Raw genomic sequence first — 22,011 nt, forward strand, 5'->3', positions numbered from 1 at the left:
CACACCAACACAGAGGTCATGGTGAAGCAGACTGAAGACATTGATCCTTTTTATTAGCAAAACGCCCTACATTAGATGACCTCAGCATTTCACAAGCATTATATTTAAATCCTCCAGCAGTCTCTTAACATGGCAACCCTTTCCCATTCCCACTTTGCAGACAGAAGCACAAAGATGTGGAGGACATGGTGTAGCAATAGTTATGAAATAACAAAGTCTCAAATTTCTGACAGCAAATTTAAATTTTCAGGCTTCACATTAATGCTCTTTGTCCAAACATCTTTTTGCTGAAATCAGTAGGAAAGAAGGCTCCTTCCCTCTCCCCTTGTTATTCTGTCTTCCTGGAGAGAAAAAAAAATTAAGAAAATACCTTAAATTTGGAATCAAAATCCTTTCAGCAAACAATTTTTGAGGAACATTGCATGGAAACCACACCTGTTTTAACTGGGGATGTCAAAAGCCCCCAAAAAAAGTGTCACAGAATAATGATGCTTTTTTGGAACAATCAGTATCAGTCTGTTCCTGGCATTAATTTTGGAAATGGTATAGCTAATATGACAGCTATGATTTGGAGCCTTCAAAAGGCATAAGCTATTGGCATTTTAAATACATTACACACAAACACGCACGCACCCCTACACCCACACTAACTCTGCAGATTTGTTCTGCTCCTGTCTGCTGGCTCTTCTGCGTGTACTCCACAACAGATTGTTTCCTTCCCTCATCCCAGTTTTTTCCTAAGGGGGCTTTACATCAGGCACCCAAATAAAAAGGGTTCAGAGAGACCTGCCTTACCACAGCACACAGCAGAAGGGATCCTCTGCAGCTCAATGGACACCATCAAGCCTTTCAATTAAACCATTACCCAAAAAGGTGTGGGTGGCTTATTACCAAAGACAGCATTTATTTAAAAAAATTGAGAGTACCATTAGAAACACCTAATATAACTCTTATTAACTTATTTGAATCCAGTTGTGAGCACATTGGGTTTGTAAGTGTCTGCTAACATAGCATTCTGTTTGCCTAATTAAGTTTTCAGTAGGGGAAGCTATAGCTCTCACATTAATATAGGGAACCGAAAAAAATCACATATAAACCAACGCTGAGCTTGATTTACCTTTATTGTGTAAGGATTTGCTACGGGCTCTTCAACAACTGCTAACTAATTTTCCATCAAAAAGCGCAATTGCTGTACAAATTCCCATTCCAGCCCAAGCGATGGGGATGATGGACTCGCCCCAAATTATAAACCCTCCACACAATCCCTACAGCACTTCCAGACCCTCTGGTTTTCCTCATCACTTTTTCCCTTTGCTAGTCCATGTTCTGAACCTTGAGCTTATTTCCCCAGCCGTGCTGCTAAGCAGTAACGCTCTAGCTGGGGAGCATCAAGCAGAGGAAAATTACCATTAGCCAAAAAAAAATTAATCTTAAGAGGCTTAAAAGAAATCTCAGGGAATCAACTCCGATCTCCATGACAAATAATTAGCAAAATAAAGATAAAATACTGAAGCATCTCAGCTTTCCGCTACATTCCAAAGCGGCTTATTTTCTCCCTAAATTTTACTCTTGATGCATTTAAAATGCTCGTTTGCAACTTCCAAAAAAAGAAGAGGGGGGGAAAAAACCCAAAAAGCAAACAAAGACAGAGTGTTTTGCCCGAAAACACAAGATTTCTGCCTGGCCAGTCCCTGTACCCAGCCCTGCTCCAAGCAGGGCCCCCAACCCACGCCCCACGAGACCCGCTCACGGGGCGAGCACTCCTGGAACAGGCCCATATTACAGCATTAATATAATTTACAAAATGGTTAAAAATCAGAATGTTTTTCCTTCGTGAAAAATAACACACTTAATGCTTTTCATCTGGCACATAAAATTTACAATACCTCCAGGAACATTTTCTTTGGTTAAATCAACACTATTGGTACTTTTTTAGCCTATAAGCATATTACAGCCCCAGCTTTTTATGGGTTTTTTTGGTTGTTGTTTTCACCCATTGTAATAAACTTTTCAGAACCAGAAATGATCAACAATAAAAACCATTCCCATGTCAAACAATTTTAACTACTGCTTTTAAAACAATAATAAAAAAGGCGGGGTCGGGAGGCGGGGGGAGAAGGATTGCCTTCGAACCTGACTCGTAGAGCAACTATCTCGCTGCAATTAATATAAAGTAATCGTCTGCGCGGCCAAACCGGAGCGCTGTGCCCGGAATTGTTTCCATGCCGCTCGCACAGGCAGCCGCAGCAGATGTTGGCTGTTAAAGGGCGCAGACGACACAGTTCATGACTCCTCGGAGGCGGCTGCGCCACATCTGCAGCCCATGAAGGCTGCGGGAGCGCGGCAGACAGAGCGAGCAGCGGAGGCCGGGCCAAGCCAAACCAAGCCAAGCCAAGCCGGGCCGAGCCAGCCCTCTTTCCGTGCTAAAAATAGAGGAGGTGTTTGTTTGGTGCGGGCCGGGCAGCGCCGCTGGAGCGGAGGGAGCACCCCGGGCTCACGGCGAGCGGCAGCCGCTGCCTCCGAGCGCCGCTCCGCACGCCCGCTCCTCATTAACTGGGCGGCGATCCAAGTTCATCTGGGCCCCGGAGAAAGGCAATGCTTGTGTTTAGACCGCACAATACTGACATAACATTAACAGATTTACATATGCAAAACTGTGAAGCAACAGGCATTCCCCCTCAATTGACCCACAGCTTGTAGTGGCTGCCGAGTTATTCCCTGCTTAGGCTCCGTAACCAAGTGGGCGTCATGCGACTACCATCTGGGTACCACTTATTTAAAGCTGGCAGTCTCTCTGTAATAGGCAAGCTGGCAATAAGCAGGAAGGGAATAAATTGCATCATTTAGTTAACATCCACTTGCTTTGCGGCTGTTAAAAACCCATGACTGAATAATAATTTGGTTATTTCTTTTGCCAGACAATGCTGTCAGCCAAAAGCGTACTACGCATGCTGCAAAACGTCAGCTTGCAAAATTTCCACTTTAAAAATAAATTAAAGAAATTTGCAGTATAATGCGAGCTAAGAAGTTTTTCTAATGCTAGCAACTCAAAAGCAATCGAGCTCTAAAAATAAATATGCACTACTGTAGTCACCAGATTCTACTTTTCCCTAAAATCTTCTTTGTTTTTATCAGCCACCCACCCCAATCCATTAAATTCACCAAACATCACCAACCTGGCCTGTTACAAGCACAGGAACTGGGATCTGCTCGCAGGAATGCTTGTTAGATCCCAACACTTCTCCATTTCATGCTACCCACTGCCCTTCTCATCCTTTGCCTTATTTCGTAGATTTTATCATTTCCTTCAGTCTGACAACTGCTTTCACACAAATCAGTATCAAAGAAAGTGGCTGAAACCAGAGACCACTGAAATACAGCTAGAACGTAGCCTTTGTTAAAAAAACAAAAAAGGAGGAAACAAAGAGCTTTTGAAGTGGGTTTCTCTTTGGGGCTCTCTAGTTTGCAGAAAATTAAGTTACCAATAGTAATCAATTTTTTTTTGTCCTAATTTGCTCGAAATACGGCCTATGCAGACATATCTCAACATCCATCTCTGCTCAGGACTAAAGGAAAAGCCCATGCTGAGTGCATTTTTGTACTGCAGAGATAACAAGGCTCTGCATTATACAGTGGGAAAAGTCAGAAGAAACGTTTCCATTGGGATTAATGGCGAGGACGAGCCCAGAGCACACAGTCCTCAGGTAAAAGCATCTCAGCATCTCCACCTCCCACAAAACCAGGCTCGCTCCTCCCTCGTTACATTTTGAAGGGGCACCAGGGACTCTGAAGTGCAGAAACAAGACAACCAACAGAAAGTGGAAAGCTGAGTTCATTAGGAACTCACTCCCAGTGCCAGGGATGGAGAAGAGGATGGCAGAGCAGAGCTGCGCTGCTGCACCTTCCTCACATCCCTGCGGCCTCCAGCACCCACACTGGTATGGCACAGAAACCCCACGCAGCTGGGCATGGGGACACCAAAGGCAGGGACAGCTGTCCCTGTCCTGCCCATCCCTACCACCTTGTCTCCACGCAGGGCAGAGCCCAACAGGTAGAGGTGTCAATGTGCACACCGTGCCGCGCTGCTCGTGTGGATTCAGTACAGGTGACCCCTTCACAATCCAGCAGCCACAGCCGTGGTGCCACAGGACCCTCAGCACTCAACCTCAAAATCCTTCCTGAGCTAACACATGCAATTGTTCACTTCAAAAAAAGAACCATTTGGAAAAGCAGCTTTTAGCAGACTCCCAGAGCACTGTGCAGCTCCACCTGGGATGCTCAGGCAGGGAAGCACAGGACCCACAGCCACCCACAGCACTGCACAGGGTGGCACCACCACTCTGGAATACAGCAGACCCAAGGGCCATTGGAACAGCTTGCAGGCTTTACAGACAGGAATGAAAGTAAGATGGAAGGAAGGGATTTTCGTTGGCACCAACCTGACAAGACAGTGTCCAATGAAGGGTGAGAGTAAAAAAGGGAACAGAAACCAAGGGCAGAGAGAAAAATCTGTCAGAGGAAGTGTGATGCCAGAAACTGCTCCAGGACCCCATGGCTGGATGCCAACTCAAAGCCTCCAAAAAAAAAAAAAAAAAAGGCTACAGAGCCCCTAAAACCTTCCCGATTAAAAAAATCTGTGCAGGCTGAGGTTTGTCAAGTCATACTTGTGCTTGCTGTGCCTGCTCCACCACTCTCACCCAGACGTCTCAGCTTGGAGAGGAGACCCAAGGCATCCAGTAACTTTGGCAAGGAGAGACGTGCATCCCCTAGAGCATTTGTGTAACCCAGAGAGTGTTTGAAGAGCTCTGCAGCACTAAGCTTTAGCACTGTTAATTGCATATACCATACCCAAGATCATCAACGTTGTCACCCATGTGGTACATTACTGTATGGTCAATCTCCCTAATTATTCTTGAGTTATTTTTTTCCAGTAGATCTACAAAATTATCAGCATAAATCTCAAAACATTTACCAGTCAACAAACTCAGCACAACAGACATAAGCTTGGCCCTGACAAATAAAAAGACTAAGGAAAATGTATTTATTTGTAGCAAATGTCCTTTCCTATAACCATCAAATAGATTACAACTGCATTTCTTTCCTCGCACTGCACGCTGGGATCCAAGCATTTAACTAGCACACACTACAGTGCTGGATTAATCATAAATAGAATATATTTTTAAGTGCATTAATTATGTAACAGATGCTTCCAGGATTCCAATGGAGGTAATTTTTAAAATCCCAGTGTACAGTTTTATGAATCTGTGCAGTTTCAAGGTTGTTTTTAATTTGCACTCAATACTACACTTATTTAAAACCAAGAGGTAATCAACCACTGCCTAATTTATTTTTTTTTAAGTTCAGGTTGGAAAACATATCCTACACTGCTGCTGTTGGACACCCCAACTGGCAGCAGAGGTTCCTCCCATTTCTTTGCCATGATGTTGGGTCTGAATAACGAGCTGTGTGAATGCAAGAATTCTTCATTTGCCTTCCATTAATTTCTCCTCCTCAGACTCCTTTCTGCCATTCAGAAGTCTTGGTCTCCTCCTGCACATTCCCACTCCCGTAGCAGACGTGATTCAGTGCACACAGCACACTTGGAGGCCCTGACAGGGCCAGTGGGGCACAGACAGGATGCTCAGGGTTTCCAAGCAGCCCTTTATTTATTGATGGGGTACCATGAACAGTTGGACTCAATGATCTTAGAGGTCTTTTCCAGTTTTAATGACCCCAATTCTATGAAATAACTCTCACTGCTTTGAAAAGTAGAATTAAATTGAGCTCACTTAGAAACAGAGTTCTGCCAAACTAGAGAAAAATGGGGTTTACCTTACTTACCTTGATAATAACAAAAATGGCATATCCAGCTCCTGGCTACAGCACTGTGGTGACAGGGACAGGGACCTGGGTGGGACAATAGAGATCTCAGCAGCCTTTGGATGGCTGCACTGAGCACCCTGGGGCACAGGCACCACAGCCTCCATGTGCTGGATGAGAACTTTGCTTTCCTTTCCATCTTTGCACATCTCACAACTCTTGGATCCAAGTCACACATCTCCTCACAGAGCTTCATCTCTGCATCTGTCTGTGACGCTTAATTTGTCATGACTTGGAGGGGCATTTTTCCAGGCACTCACTGCATGTGCAGCCTGGGAAGTGGCAGAGCCCATTCCCTGATAACACTGGCTTGGACTCTCCCTGCAGCAAACCCTCCCTCTGGTCCAGGAGGTGAGGGGAAAATACAGGAGCACACAGGGCAATTAAGGTTGCAATCATGTGGTGTTAACGCATAGGAGTGAGCAGTGAATAACCCTAATGCAAGGTGAGGGTTATTTAGAAGCATACAGTAATTGCACATGCAGAATGTGGAACCTCAGCACATGATGAAGAGAGAGGGTGAGGACAGGAGGGGTTCAGGACCACAGCTCTGCTCACCTGCACATCAGCTGCCCCCAGGGATATCCACACCTCAGGTAGGGCACAGACCAAGCAGGGACAAAGGGTGGGGAGCAAGAATTTGATTCCTACTAAATATTTTATCCTGGCTGCTACTCCTTTCCAAAAATAAGGTCATAATTAAAAGTGAGGGCTAACACTTTGCTGCCTCACTTCACAAACTGCATACTCCAATTCCTCAACAAGGCAACGCAAAACCAGGCAGTGAACAGGCTGAAGTCAGCTGGAGAAGGCAAATAACTTTGTGCAACACTAGGGAGGCCCCAGGGCAGGCAGCTGGGTGCCGGGCTGGGTCTCACTTCCCTGGGCACACCACAGTGTGCCTGTAGCAGTGCCCAAGGACCCCAGTGACAGTGAAAGCCCCGTGGGCTCAGCCCTGGTCAGGGGGCACTTGGCCTCTCCTCTCATCCCTGAGGACTTTCCTCACTCCAGCCTCCCGCAAAATTCCCATTGGCTCTGATGGAGAATGCCCAGCTCACCTCATCACCAGAGTCACACAACAAGGCTTGGGTGCACCCTGCAGTGCTGCTCTGTGGTGCCAACCCCTCCCAAAACACTCTGCTGATCCACTTGCATTGGAGCACAGGGACAGCAAGGCAAGAGAAGCTCTCAGGGACAAGAAGGTGCCTCCACTTGAGGAGTGAGACCAGCCCTGAGTATGCAGCAGGGTAGAGGGACCAGGTCCCTGCCAAAATGCAGCATGCCCTCGCCCCCACAATCCCTGTGACACGGGAATGCCAGCCCCAGGCCAGGTTATCACAAGCTGATAAGGCTCGTGGGCTGTACCTGCTTGGCATGGCTCAAGCAAGGCTCCCTCGGGGCTCCCCCGCTTTCACTTCCCATTAATGTGCACCTGCACCCATATCAAATCCAGGAAAAGCATAAGCTGTATTCAAAGCTTTACTCAAACCCCCACTGAAGCCTGAGTTGATGCCAGTGCACACCAACACCTGGGCTCACCAGCAGCCATGCTGGTGGCACTGCCTGTGGCTGTCCCTGCACCGGAGCCACCACGGCCACCCACACTCCCCAGACACCCCCGTGCCACACACACCCAGCACACCCATCCTGCACAGCACCCACTGAGCACAGGGCATGCCACCCCTTCTGGGGCCAACCTGTTCCTGAGCTCTGGCCACCTCTTTCCATATCAGCTTGGCTGTCTAACTCCACAGGCGCACGGGAGGCTGGGCACAGCTTTATCTGAGTTTTATGTGCAGCTGCATTTGCTTATCGCACAGATAAGTTATTATACAAACAAGAAACAGCAGCAGCCAGTAACCCGGGTATCTCAATGCCCTCATCACAAATTCCCAGCCTCTGGACTAAGCTCATCATCCACAGCTCACAGAGAAGAAGGAAACCCAAAGAATACGCGATGCCAGGACATGGACAGTAACAACTTCAGTACCTGGCACTAAGGGAGCAGCATCACATTAACAATTAGAGGAAACCCACGCTTGGCAGCTTTGGCAGGGTGGTCCCACCAGCAGGCACTGCTGGGAGCATGTCCCAGGGCAGCTGGGCAAGGAAGGATCCTCTGCCCAGACTAAGAGCACATCCAGACACAAAGCCTCTGGCAGAGGTCTCACATTACAGCAAACACTATCAAGTGGCCAACGGGGTGGCCCTGACCCCTTCAGACCCTCCTCTGATCTCCAGAACTCAATGAGGATGTTCAACTGGCAGAAAACATCTTTTTCCCTGCTTAAGCTAGTTTTCCACTGATCCAGCTTCCTGTGCAGTCTCACCTCTGGTCAGCTGAAGCACAGGGGATGCAATGGGAAGCACATCCAGGGACAAGCTGAGATATCTGAATCTACTTAACTGCAAAGTGAACCAAGCCCTCTCTATGGCACCGAGCGCGCTGTCAAATAGTCAAATTGAAAGCAGCTTTCATGTGAGCAAAAACAAAGGAGGCAAAGGCTTTGCAAGGAAACAATTCTCACTTGACGCATGTCATGGAGTTGTGAGTGCGCCTGAGTCACGGCACACGTGTGGACCATTGTGAGAGATGTGTCCTCCTCCTCAATCTGCCGAGAGCACCACCAGGCAGAGGTTGAAACATGCGGAGGTGATTCAACACCGAGGAACAGAAACACTGAGACGTGCTGTTCTTAACACAGGGGCCGTACCTGACACCGCTTTTATTTACTCAGGAAAGTTTTCTGCCCTCTATGACCTTGCCCTGCCAGCTTACCCATGTGTAAAGCAGAATCTCCATCCCACCCTGGATGGATCACTACAATCCAACAAATACTTCCAATACAGGCAGACTTTTTTTTTCTCTTCGGACCTATGAGGAATATAAGTTGAAAACTTGAATATTACTTGTTACCTGACAAAGCATTATACTTTCTTTGTGCTTATGGCATCAGCCATGAAAAAAAAACCCACAAAAAAATGGAAGGGGAAAGAAGTCTTCCTACCAGAATGTAAATATTTGTGCATAGCAAGAATGAAGTATTTCCATGAAGCTTTCAATAAAAGATAACTGCAGGCCAAATTTTACCAGCAGATACAGGCACATAACTCCAGCTAAAGTTACTCAGAGCTGCCCAAGTTTCTGAGAGGCCAACTCAAGCAGTGTTCATCTCCAGAAGGACTGTGAGCTCAGGAGCTGAGGCCACATTCCCAGCTCTTTTGAGAGAGGCAGACAAGATCTGTTTCATATCAGTGAAGAACTTCAGAGATGAGTCAAACCTGCAGGATTTGCTGCAATACTCGCTGCAAAAGAGGATGTGAGAACTGGCAAGTACGCTGTGTTTACTCACTGTGCCATCTAATTCTGGAAACTCGAGCTGAGATTCAGCGATCGAGCACGACTCCAAGGGGTGGTGGGAAGATCCTGGCCCTGTTACAAAGCCACTCGTTGGGCTAAACTGGTGGCATCTGCTCAAACAGGGCCATGGGCTGACCCAGACAGAGGTTCTGCAGCTGGCAAGAGAAGCCTCCCCAGGGCAGAGGCTGCACCACATCTGCCTCCAGCCCAGCGACGAGCCTCCACAGGCACTGGCGCACACGAGGAGCAGAGATGCTCTAAAAATCACGCACTGCTTCAGTTAATGACACAGATTTACTCTGGGTGTTAGCCTGTTTTGCTAAAAAAAGCCAAGCAGATTTTTTTTTCCTTTTTTCCTGGTGCAAACTGTCCTTTATAGAGACTATTAATATCCCTCTTCCTTCAGTTTAAGCTCTACTTCTCTTCCTTGTTCTCCCACTGACTTAAAAGATAAGTTGCAAAATGAGATCTAATTTATCTCTATCTTTTGTCCTCATCCCTTCCCTCCTGTTACTGCCTGGACAGGCAGATTGCTCTGTAGGGAATCACTGCATGGAGCACAGAGTTTATATTTGCTGCAACACTCACATTTTTAAGCAGAAAATGAAAGATTTTACCTAGTTTATACTAAACAGAACCCCTTTGGTTCTGGCCTCATGTAATTAATTCTGCACAAAGTAGTAACTTAGATAAAACACCTTGCTATAAGCAGCCACCTCAAAGTGCTGTGAATATTCCTCAATATCAGACACCAGTGAAGGCAACAGCAGTGGATGGTGGCTGCCAGGAGGTTATGCTGAAACAAATGCATTTTTATTTTTCCCTTTAAATTACAAAAGATTATCATTTTACTCAGCAATGCCCCTTATTAAATTGAAACTCTCCACATCAGAATTAAACACATCCTATCTACTCAAAATGAAGTGTATTATTTATCAGTAATATTTAATGACAAAAACCTGATAACTTTTTCCGATTATACCACTGATTTCCTCCAGTCATGCATCATTGGCTCTGCTGGTCATTAGCATTATCACAGTGCATAAACTCTGGCTTAGGCAGCAAGTTTGATAACAGAGCCAGACACCTATAGCTACCATTTTTCAGTTTGTTCAGATTTACTAGTTTACCTCTCTATGAGCGTGCCTCTATCTAATGGCATCGATTAAAATCCCTAAAAATCCTAGACAGTAAATTTCCATTTCCATGCAACACGCTTCTGCACACTCAGAATCCCTCAGTAAATATAAAAGCACTTGCTGAAAAATCAGATTTCCCCTTCAACTGGCTGAGGACCCTTTTCCTGAAAGACTATACTCCAGCCAATCTGAAAAATAAATAGGAAATATTTAGCCTTCTCTGACTGTTTAATGCCAGGAATACACTGGATAGGCTTAAGATATTTTAGTTTAATTCACAGGCAATGTTCCATTTTAACTTCTATGAAATAGTATTTTTGAATGCTGCAGATACTGGTTTTATAGAAGTGAAGAAAAAAAATCAGAACAGATAACATGGTACAAAATCAGCTAAAATATACCAAGATGGGTTTCTTCCATACTCAGTTAAATCCTGTAAATAAAATGATGGATTAGAAAGGTTTCCTGAGCAAGACCATCATTCCTCACACTACTGGACTTCAGAAAACTTCAATAGGTAAAAGTCAGAGAAAAACTTTAAAATACTTGTACAAACAGTAATTTTGCTGCATACTTCTGACATTCCTCTTTCAAAGCCTTTTAGGTATCAAGTAATTTATCACTGAAAAATATATTTGCTCTTTCCCAAACCTACAATTCAGGAGCTTTACAAACTTTAATATATATTATCTGAACACACATACAAAGGCATATCATTAAAAACTAACAAAAACAATTTATTACGAGCTATTTCACAGTACTCATTTAATTCAATGACAGCAGGATAGGGCCCCGACAACTCTCTGATTAAAATTAATTACTAAAGCTGTTAAGACATTATTACTATTGCAAAACTTACTGTGAAAAATCTCTCATCTAAATCTGCTAATGCAGGTACAGGCCATGATGTTCTGCACAAACATCCTGAGAGATTCTTATATGTTACACACGTGAATATTCTAAGACTTTATTTAGAGCCTAGGCCACATAACTGAAGCTACATCTGCCTGTGTTATGGAAATACAACTATTTATGAAATTCACCCAAGGGGGAGGAATCATTTACAGTGCACTGATCAACAGTTTGCATGGTACTGTCTGAAGGAGCCCTGTTTGAGAAGGAGAGCTGTTATAAAAGCAGAAAGTATCAATACTAACACAATTGGTGCCACTGGGTTATGCTATTTGCCGGCCAGAATCCATCTCTCGCACAGAAAATTTCAGTTTGGGTGTAGTTTCAGTATCACTAACTGCAGTGTTAGAGGTTGGGACCATTATACAAGAACCAGCAGCGATTTGATGAGGTTAATCCCAAATTCTGTGATTTGCTGAGGCAAAAATTGGATCGAACTCTGGCAGGGAGTTTGGGAGCACGGGATGCAGGAGCGCTCACACAGACCCCTGCTCCTCTCATCCAGGGGCTTCAATCTGATCCTTCAAAAATGAAACAGTGAAAAATACTGTCATTGTTCTCCTCTGCCCGCCTGCTGCTCTACCTGCACCTGCATTGTCCCCAAAAGAGACTTCTGACCTGACTGAGCACCAGCCAACGTCAAAACCCTGGCCAGACATCCTCTCCTGGACCGCCAGCCTTTCCCAGCCAAACCCAGCTTCAATGTGCTCCAAACCCAGTGTCTGGAGCCACTCCATGATGCCCCACAGCCCCCTGCACTGAACTGCTTTTAAAGGGATTTCTACCACAGGAGGATTTACAAGACTGATTTTAATGGAATTCTTCTTTCCAGCGCAAGTATAAAACGTGGGAACGGGGCTGGATGAGCTGCCCGAGCGGCTAACAGAGATTTGTCATGAGGTTCATGGAAGACAGAGTTCATGACTCACTGTCAGTGAGCTCACTATTACAACATAAAAACTATTATTAAAAATAAAAATGCAAGTACCAAAAGGAACACTTGAAGAAGGCTTTAACTTCTTAATCCCAAACGGAATATCCTTGAAATGAGGTTCACAGCAGGCCCACCAGACAAAAATCCATAAAAGACAATGTCGCTATCAAAAATCTATTGGAACAGCACATTTTAGTTGAAAAACTCCCTCCCTATTTCTGCTCCCTTGGTATTCCCAGAAGTTCCTTAGGAAGAGGTGTCTCACTCACACTCACCTCCCAGCTTTCCAGCAGCAGAAAAACATACACTTCACATTCACTGTGCAACACCAGGAAGATGCTTTTTAAAACTGACATGGGTTCCTAAAGAAATATCAGTTAATTACTTAATCCTCCTTAATGGAATGATCAACATCCTTTCAGCAAACAAGGCTGTGATGATTTAATGTTTTACTGCGCTGGGAGAATTAACCCCGCTCCTCTCCCGTCTGCTGCGACCGCTGGTTTCTTTAGAGTCAGTTCCATTTATTCACTTCGGCTGAGCAGCCCCTGCACCCAGGCAAGGAAAAAAACCAATAGACAAAAATCTGCCTCGGTGTTATTCTGCCAAGGCCTGACCTCCAGACTGACAGAAAGGCAGGTGGCCTGGACACCCAGGAAATCAAGGTACGAGGCAGCACAGAGCCACAAGCCCCAGCGTGAGCCTGGAACAACTTCATCAGCATCCCAGGAGCACCACTTCAAAAGGAACCAGGGAGTGATGTTTGAATCCCAGCTCAGACAGCTCCTGAATCCCTGAGAACCCCGTGGCTGTCATTCTGGCAAGAACAAAAGTCCTTCCAGGGCTCCACTGCTCGCTGCAACCAGACCCAGGCTCAGACAGAATTCTGCAGGCAAGTGTTGTGCAAGAAAGGGAATTCAGCATCGATTTTTGTGATCAGATGTTTAGTGGCTGCTCTGAACACTCCAGCAATCCCCCCTCACCATTTTATCTTCCTTTATCACAAGCTTTTTAATAGAGACATGACATTCTGCTTACTGCTGGGCTCTCTCTATTTATCTCTCTCTTAACAACGCTTTGGCATCATCGGCTCCGCTATCTAAATCAGCAATAGTGCATGTCCGGTCACATAAAACCAGAGAGGGCTTCCTGAGATGCCTTGGGAACTCTGACTACTCCGGTTTACTGATGTGTTAATATGCCCCATCCACTAATTAATGAACAAACAGCTTAGCCAGGGAGCTGGGGGAGGGACACCAACACGAAGACTGTGGAGAGCCCAAGGAAAGACACTTGACCCTAATTGTTAGCAACAAGATGACAAGACTGATCGGGAAGTACAGCTAAAACTCAGATCCAACATGAAAGGAAATGTCTGGCGAAGAGGGGAAAACTAACGATGCCATTGGAGGCTGCAGCCAACCTGCCGCACTGTGCCACCTTCTGTCGGGCTGTCAGCACTCAGTGCCCAGCACCTGGCCCGGGCTCCTCAGCACCACGCTCCCATCACATCCCTCTCTCCATGCCCAAATCCTCATCCTCCTCCTGCGACCCTGCAGCTCCAGGGTGTACACTTCAGCCAGGAAAAACTGGAGTTTGTTCCAACCCATGACGGGGTGATGAGAAAGCACGGCTCACTCTGCACCTTCCCAGCAAAACCACCTGCAGAATTCCAGCCAGTGCGTTTTAAGAAGGGCCAAAGTCTGGCTGAAGTTCCAGACAGACCCAGTTTTACCTGGGGCAAAACATTCTTCATCTTAAAAACAGCCTGGACCACATACCACAGCAGATATGCCTGTAGACGCACCAGCAAGAGGGTGCTGTGCCCCGTGTGCACTTTGGGAAACACTTCCATATAGAGTTCAAACCACTGGAAAAAAGGCTGTAAGCTCTTTCTACCTGAAAAATCAATTCAACTGAGAGTCACAGCAGTGCAGGAGATGCTGCAGCACCGTGCTCTGGGACAAACACCCAAGAGAAAGTTGATTCACAGATGGCACGTCCAGCGCAGACACACCGCACACTGCAGAGCCCCAGTTTTCATTGCCAGTTTTTTAATTTCAGTGCCCATTTTTTAAATTCAGTGCCTCTGAATTAAACTAAATTAGTGAGGAAACAGGTTCTCCTAATAAAAACACACCAGCGAAAAGCACTGTACAGACAGCACCATTAGCAGTAAACAATACACGGGAGAATCATCCCAATAAAACATTCTGGGTATTTATTTGCGTTGCTTTCCGAGACCATTGCAACTGAATGGGAAACTGGAAGGGAAAAAAGCCCACAATTATTTTCAGAATAGCACTCCCAGAAACACTGTAGCCTATCAGATCTATGTAAATATTTTACGATATGGGTTCCATTTCAGTAGATCTGTCAAGATATTTACAGGGCTTGACAGTATTTCTGCCTTTAATTAAATTTTCACACACATACTTTAATGTAATTTAAATAGATTATTAGTTGTCAGAATATAGTATAAATTTTGTTTACGATTTAGTTACTTTAAGTACTCACATTGAGGAAACTCATTTAACCCCCTGACTGAGGAGCATTAAGTGTTGAGATGAGACTTCTAAAGAGCTTCTACTGCCCTTTGCACTCTTGCAATAATCTTAAATTACTACAACTTAATTGCAATTTCAAGGCACTAAAATGGAGATGCTTTAAAAACAGCACCAGGAGGGTCAATGAGAGGAGAAAAATTATTTAGTCCTCCTCAGGTACCTCTTAGAGAGAAACTGATTTTGCCCATGCTCTTCCCTTTGCCCATTTTCCATAGAATCCCGTCTTCATTTGCAGAATGACATGGAACAAAAAGTCATCAGGATTATTCTGGATACTTGCCACATCCAAACAGCCATTAGACATAAGCCTGCTCACTTGCATGCATGGAAGAGACCCGTGCCAGGAGAACAGAAAGACAAAACCCTAGAGCACATTTGCAGAGAAGGCTGCACACGAACAGAGCCAGCAGCTTCTCTGACTTGGGAGCTCCAGTGCTGGAGTAAGGAAAAAGAGCACGTGTTAAACCACTCCAGAAATCCCAACCAACAAATAACTGATCTCCGCAAAACAGCGCAACCAATTCCTCTACAGCACAAAATAAATCCTTTTAAAGTAAAAGACTACAGCAATCCCACAATTAAGTTTCTCCTCTAATGGCTGCATGGTTTATTCCACGCTGGTTTTTTTTCCCCCCTCTCTCTACACTGGCATCACCTTGTTACCTGCAGGAGCTGCAATTCCCAGCGCAGCGAGCTGCGGGGATCGAACCGCGCAGCGAGCAGGCTGCGAGCAGCGCCTCTGTCAGCGCAAAACCAACCACTTCTAGCAACCACGAGATCTTCTCCGTCTCTTCTTTTATCGAGACACTTCACAAGGCTCTGGCCAACAGAAAAACAATCAGACTCACGATTTGAACACCGCTGTGCCTCAGCACGGCCGGCGCTGACGCGCGTCCTCAGTGGCACGACGTTAAGGGCTCCCAGCCTGGCCATACCTTTCGAAGCTCTGCAATAAAGTTTGCTTGCCAGGACCTCTAAGAACGGTCTCAAAGACGCTGCTGATCTCTAGTGCACAGCATCTCTGAATTCCACCTAGCAAATGCTTTCTGGCTTCTCCTGCATATCACATCTCTGCCGAAGCGCTCGCCGGGTGTGAAAACACGCTACTATACGTGGAGGGAGGGGGAGAAAAAGTTTCAGTGATACCAGTTAGTGGCACAGACCAAAAGCCAAAGGCAGCGACATCAGCAGAAGCCCCAGTTTATGCCAGCACACTCTGGATCAGGCCCAGGGTGGCCAGCTGCACCCTGAGCTCATCCCTGGGGACACAGGGACCACGCCATGCCCATGGGCCATGTTCAGAGCAGGGTGCCACCGTGTCCCCACGCTGCTGACCACCCTCTGGGCTTCCCCTCCAGCCACCAGCCCCTTCCCACCTGCGTCCCCAGCAGAGGCTCACAGGGAAAAGCTCTGACAGCAAGGCTCATCTGAGGAATAATTAAAAAGCGCTATTTAATTCAGCTTAAATACGGACAGCAAACAAAACCCTCGTGCACCCGAACCCTGCAGGGCCTGATCCCACTCCCCCTGCAGTGGAAGCCCTGGGAAAGCTCCCTCCCAGGCACCCTGTCCCTGCACACACGGTGCTGGATGTGCTGGGAAGGGCAGGAGAGGCCTGAACAAACGCTGCACCTCCAAAAGACACCCAGCTACCTGCAAAAACCCCACCGAGCCTTCTCCAGCCCTGGCTCAGCTGCATAAAAATATTTCAGCTCAGTGCCTTGAAGTTGCAATTAAATTGTAGTAATTTAAGATTATCACAAGAGCAAAGGGCAGCAGCAGCTCTTCACCAGACTCCTCTCACCACTTAATGCTCCTCAGTCTTGGGGTTAAATGAGCTTCTTTAGTATAAGTACCTTAAAGCAAGTGAATCGTAAACAAAATTTATACTATTTTCTGACAGCATATAATCTATTTAAATTTATTAAAGCTTCTCGGAGAAAATTTAAGATGACAGAAGTATCATTATGCCCCATAAATAACCAGACAGCCTTGCTGAAATAACTGTATTTTACATACAAATCCTACATATGTGTGCGCATATGTTATTTCATTTGATACACAAATACATGCTCAACGGATATTTCACAAAAGGAATTGTGTTATCCAGTTCAATCTCTCAATATAAATGACCACAAGAGGTACGAATACTAAACACTAGATACATTCCATATATTTGCCTTTTTACCACCAGCCTTTTTCGTAATTTTTACAGTGCTATGAAACAGGAGTAATTCAGGAGCTACAAATGTTTACAGTATATCACATCAAGGATGCTAATGTGAATTTTAGCTCTGAAAAAAGGTGATCCACTCCATGAGAAACGCACACTGCGGCGTGTGCTGCACGCTAATGTCCGATGCACAATTCCCTGCTCAACTTCCCTGCTCCTTCTCCTACCAGGGCAAAACCCAGCTGTGTTACGGTTACTGGTGGAACTGATTTAAGCAGAAAACGTTTATAGATGTTAAAAAACATTACACATTACGCAAAATGGCTTAATAGCATACATGTGCATGTTTAATGCACATAGTTTTTATTGTCTAATTAAAATATATACCATAAAAAAATCTTTACAGGCTTTAGAGTAAGTTATGCAGGACAGTTATGAAACCTTACCTTACAGAAAGTATAAAGTACTTATTGTGAGATCTGCACTGCTAATTAAAAAAATGCTTATGCAAAAAGATTTAGGATTTCTTAATTCTTCAGCAGATGTGCACTTGGTCTGCCTCCTGATTAATACACATTAGGGTAACAGCCTCTTACTTAGATTTTTTTAAAAACAGATATTTCATTGTTTTAGAATACTTTAAAGGAATGAAAGTGACGCACATTTAAAGTTTGAGTTCAAGTGTTTGAATACAAACATGAAACTGTCACACAACAAAACTAACCTCACTCCCCTGGTTCATTTCAACTAGTACCTAAATCCTAGCTGTTTATTGAAGTAAAATCAAGTGCCTATTAATACTCTTTACTGGTATTTCCACTAAAAACTACACAGTAACAGTCTCTGTGATACAGCCATGAAGACACATTACACACAGTCTTGTAAAAATCCCGGCGTAGCAAAACCAAGGTCCATCCTGACTGCTTGGCAACATGTTTGAAGGAAAGATATTACAAGTTTTCCAAACTCTAGGAATGCAGTCATCCAATATACAGTGCTTAATCAGAACCAAACTCCTCTATTATACACCAACACAGAACTTACACACAGAGAGAAAAAAAAACCAAATCCACGTTTCCTTACAATTCAGCGATCCAGAAATAAAAGCTGAATTCCACAGAACTTTTAGGTTTTTCTGCATTGCACTAATCTAATGCCTTCTTCTCTGCAGCTCTAGACAGCGTAAATATAATCAAATCCTAAGTCCCTCTGAAAGTGTAAAAATGCACTTCAAACCATCATCACTTAAAAAAAACCAAACAAACCCCAAACCCCAGCCCATGCACAAAAAACTAACTTTGCAATCAAAACGGTACGCAACAGAAAGCCTTGTTTGAAATAGTAGTTATTTTTCTCAGAGTTATCCTTTGGTTTCACAACAAAGATCAGCATTTGTAATGGTCCATTTCTGCATAAGTGAACATATAGCCTTGCTGCCTGATCGAATAGTCCAGAGCTTTCAGTGAGGCAGCTCCTGACAACAGCCCAGCAGCAGCTTTGTTTGATCTCTCCTGCCTTCCTTAATCTGGGTTGTCAAGGTTCACTTGTTGGAGGCTGTTTACTTTACTTTTTCCAGAAAAAAAAAAAAGTGATTTTTTTTTTCCTGTCTCTCATACAATGACTAATCCAAAGACTAAGGGGGAAGAATGCTGCCAATGCAAGATGTTAAAGCTACAATACCTTTTTGCAATGAGATTTTAGCCGACACCTTTTGAATGGTAACTAGTGGAGAGCTTCCTCCCCCAGTGCCCTGGTCCATTCAATATGGTTGGGAGATAGTTCAAACAAAATGTGCACGGGAAAAGCTTCAGAGGAGAGAAGTTGAAACGAGTAGCCCCAATTTCCCTGTCTTCCCCCAAATCTGGCTGCCGAGATGCACGGTACCTCCTTGCCCACACTCGCTTCTCTGGGAACTGGAGTTATTTCAGGCTCTCTCAAACTTACAAAACGTAAGAGCTTCTCAGCAGTAACAAAAACTGTAAAAAAAATATTAAACCGAGCAAAGTGTATGTGTTCCCAAATATTAAACCGTGGATTACCAGCACAGGGAAAAAAGTTTCTTCAATGACATGCTTGCAACTTTGTCTAATTAAGCAGCTGTCACTAGTGACATCAACATTTGGTCAAATCAGGTAAAATCCAAGTTTAGAAAAACTGTATGGAAAGCAAACACAGTTTAGAGAACTGTTTTAATATTTAAAACCATCCAGCACCCCAGAAATCAGCAGGCTAGACAGTGTAGACGACACGCTACGAGCAGTACACATCCATTACTCACTCCGAGAACAGTTACTAAAAATGAAACCTTAAACTTCTGAGCACAGAAGTTGGGCTCCAGCTTCTCTACAGAAGCGGCTCAGAGAGCGCTCGCAGGCGGCAGATGCCTCGGGTAGGGACCGGAGGGCTGCGCGCTGCCGCCGCTGCCGGGTTCAGAGGGAACCGGGGGGAAAAAAGACGGGAAAAAAGGAAAAAACAAAAAAAGTAATCTCGCTCGGGTTGGCTCACTCAAAGCAAAAACACGCAATTAAAATCATTACAGCGAAGTGGCAGCAGAAGAGTCGCTGAAAGCGCGGCGCTCCGCAGCCCGCCCGGCGATGCTCTCCGCGCCGGGGCCGCGCGGTCATTAATAGTTACAGGCGGTGCGGAGGGGGCTGCGCTGCGCCCCGCGGAGCCCTGCCCGCGTAGCTGCCCGCGCCCCGCTCGCTGCGCTGGTTTGGGTTTTTGTTGTGTTTTCTTTTTTTTTTTTCCAGGAAAGAAAGGAACCCACAAACCGGCGGGGCGGGGGTGGGGAGGAGGGAGGCGCGGACACGCCGCTCGGCCGCCAGCAGCGCGCACCCCTCCGCTGCCCGGGGACGCGGCCGCGCAGTGCGGGCCGGCAGGTGCGCGGGGCGGCCCTACTTACCGGGCACCGGCGGCGGCTCCGCGGCGCGCAGCGAGCCGCGGCTCCGTCCCGAGGCTCCGCACCGCGGGGCTGCGCGGGAGGGGGACGTGCGCACACACACGCGCGTGAAGGATGCGCGGTCCGCACCCGCGCAGTGAGAAGTTGCGCCGGGCTGAGCTGGGGAGGCGCGGGTGTTTATTCAAACACTTCGTTTCAAAAAAAAAAAAAAAAAAGACAAGAATTGGGGGGGATGGGCGCAACGCGTCCCAGGGACCCGCGGTGGGGGCGGATGCGCGGCGCGGAGCTCCGCGCCTGCGGAAGGGGCTGCGCGGGCGTAAAGCCGCAACAGGTGCTCGGGGAAGGGGGAACGGGCAGCCGGGCTTGGTGCGGGGGGGCGCGGCCCCACCGCAACTTCTTGCCCCGAGTGCAGAAGTTGGGGCGTACGCGCTCCTTGCGCGGCGGCTCGGAGGGACCCGGCGGAAAACACGCGGAAAGCGCGAGCGGGGATGGGAGGGGGGCGGGACGCGCCGCATCCCACCACGGCGGGGAGTGCGCGCAGCGCGGGGCGGGGGGAAGTTTCCAAAGTGGGCGGGGGGGGGGTGCGGGCGGCCCCGCAGCCCGGGGAGGGGGCTCCGCATCCGCGCACCGCCGCCCCATATCCCCCCACCCCCCCGGATACCGCGGCGGCGGTCGGGGAGGGGCGGCCGGGCACGTGGGGCCGGCGGGGGGAAAAGTGCAACAGCCCCGGAGGAGCGGGGAAAGTGTCGGGGGGCGCCGGACTCACCCGCAGGACTCGGCCCTGCCGCTGCCCAGCACGGCGCGGCCGCGGCGCGGGCGGGCGGCGGCGCGGAGCGGCGCGGGGCTGCCTCCGTCCCGTCCCTCCCCTCCCGTCCCTCCGGCACGCCGAGCCCGGGCGGCGCGGCGGCGTGCTCCGCCGCTCGGTAAATAACAATAGAGCCCTCCGCCCGGCGCCGCGCCCGCGGGCCCCGCACGCCGCCCCGCCGCGCCCCCGCCCCCGCGCCGCCCCGCGCCCCTCCCCGCCCCGCGCAGCCCCGCGCGGGCGGGCCGGGGCGGCCCGCGACACCCCCGCGGAGGGAGATGTTGTTATTTTTTGCTGTTGTCAGTCTCTGACGTCACATCCACCTGCTGGGTAAACAAGGCTCGGCGCAAGGGAAAAATAATAATAAAAAAAAATAAAATAATAGAAGCGGGGGGTGAAGGGCGAAAGCCCCGCAGGCGCGGAGCTCCGCGGAGGACGGCCGGGGGGCCGGGGGGGGGGCCGGGCCGGGGGAGGCGGGGCGGCCCCACGGGGAAGCGAAAGTGGCGGTGGAGCGCGGAGCGCAGCGCCGCGCATCCCTGCGCACCCCTCCGCACCCCGAGGGACAGCTCAGCGCCCGGGCCGGGGCCGCTCCGTCGGCGGGGGCGCAGCGCTGCGCACCCCTACCAACTTTTCTGCGGCCGCGCGGGGGGCAGCGGGGCATCAGGCCAGCGGAGCTGAGGGATGCGGTGGATCCCGGAGTGCCCTCCGCGGGTACCCGCGGAGCCGCCTTACCTGCGCGGAGCGGCGAGGCGGGCGCTGCCCGCGTTCCCCTCGCAGCGCCCGCCGCTGTGGGCGCAAACACCGCTTAGACACACTGCGCGGGTGCGCAGCGGCGCACACCGGCCGCTGAGCGGGACTGACCGTCCCGGGGACGGGGCTAGGTGCCCGCTCGCAGCCGCTCCGCGGGGGTGGGTCCGCATCTCGGTGGGCGCGCGGAGCGGCAGCGCTCCGGCCGCGCCGTCGGGGCTCCCGAGGAGAGGGGTGGCAGCGACCGCGGGGAGAACGCGAGAGGGGGCAGAGCCGGGACCACCCGGCTGCCCCAGCCCTGAGGCTCCGGCACTCGCGCACCGCGAATTTTAACAGCACCGATGGCCTTAGCGCGGATTTGGAACCTCCGGCGGCGCGGGGGCTCCTTTGACGGCGGCCGGAGCAGGCGAGGGGAGCGGCCCCGCCGGGCAGCCCCTCGCCCTGCCCGGGACCCCGGCCCGCTGCCGGCAGCACCGCGGCGCCGACGGGACGGGGCTCGGTCGCCGGGCGCCCCGCGGGGATGGAGCGCGTCCTGGCCGGCGCTGCGGGCGGGAGTCAGCAGGCGGCCGCGAAGTTACCGAGCGACCGACTCGTTCG

General features: G+C 48.4%; 1 protein-coding gene across 6 annotated transcripts in view; it reads right to left on the minus strand.

The window, feature by feature from the left end:
• The window catches only part of FOXP1 (forkhead box P1), a 378,109-nt gene extending 356,489 nt beyond the window's left edge, over window positions 1-21,620 (minus strand). For 3 of the 6 annotated variants that reach the window (XM_030956504.1, XM_030956503.1, XM_030956497.1), the window contains exon 1: window positions 20,632-20,710. The gene's annotated coding sequence lies outside the window, so the exon portion shown is untranslated. Of the gene's footprint in view, window positions 1-19,868; window positions 20,227-20,631; window positions 20,711-21,399 lie in introns of those variants that run through there. The other 3 variants (XM_030956506.1, XM_030956500.1, XM_030956498.1) reach the window with 2 other exon arrangements.
• Window positions 21,621-22,011: the final 391 nt, after the last annotated feature.

The sequence above is a fragment of the Camarhynchus parvulus genome, chromosome 12, assembly GCF_901933205.1.
Source record: "Camarhynchus parvulus chromosome 12, STF_HiC, whole genome shotgun sequence".
Taxonomy (NCBI): Eukaryota; Metazoa; Chordata; class Aves; order Passeriformes; family Thraupidae; genus Camarhynchus; species Camarhynchus parvulus.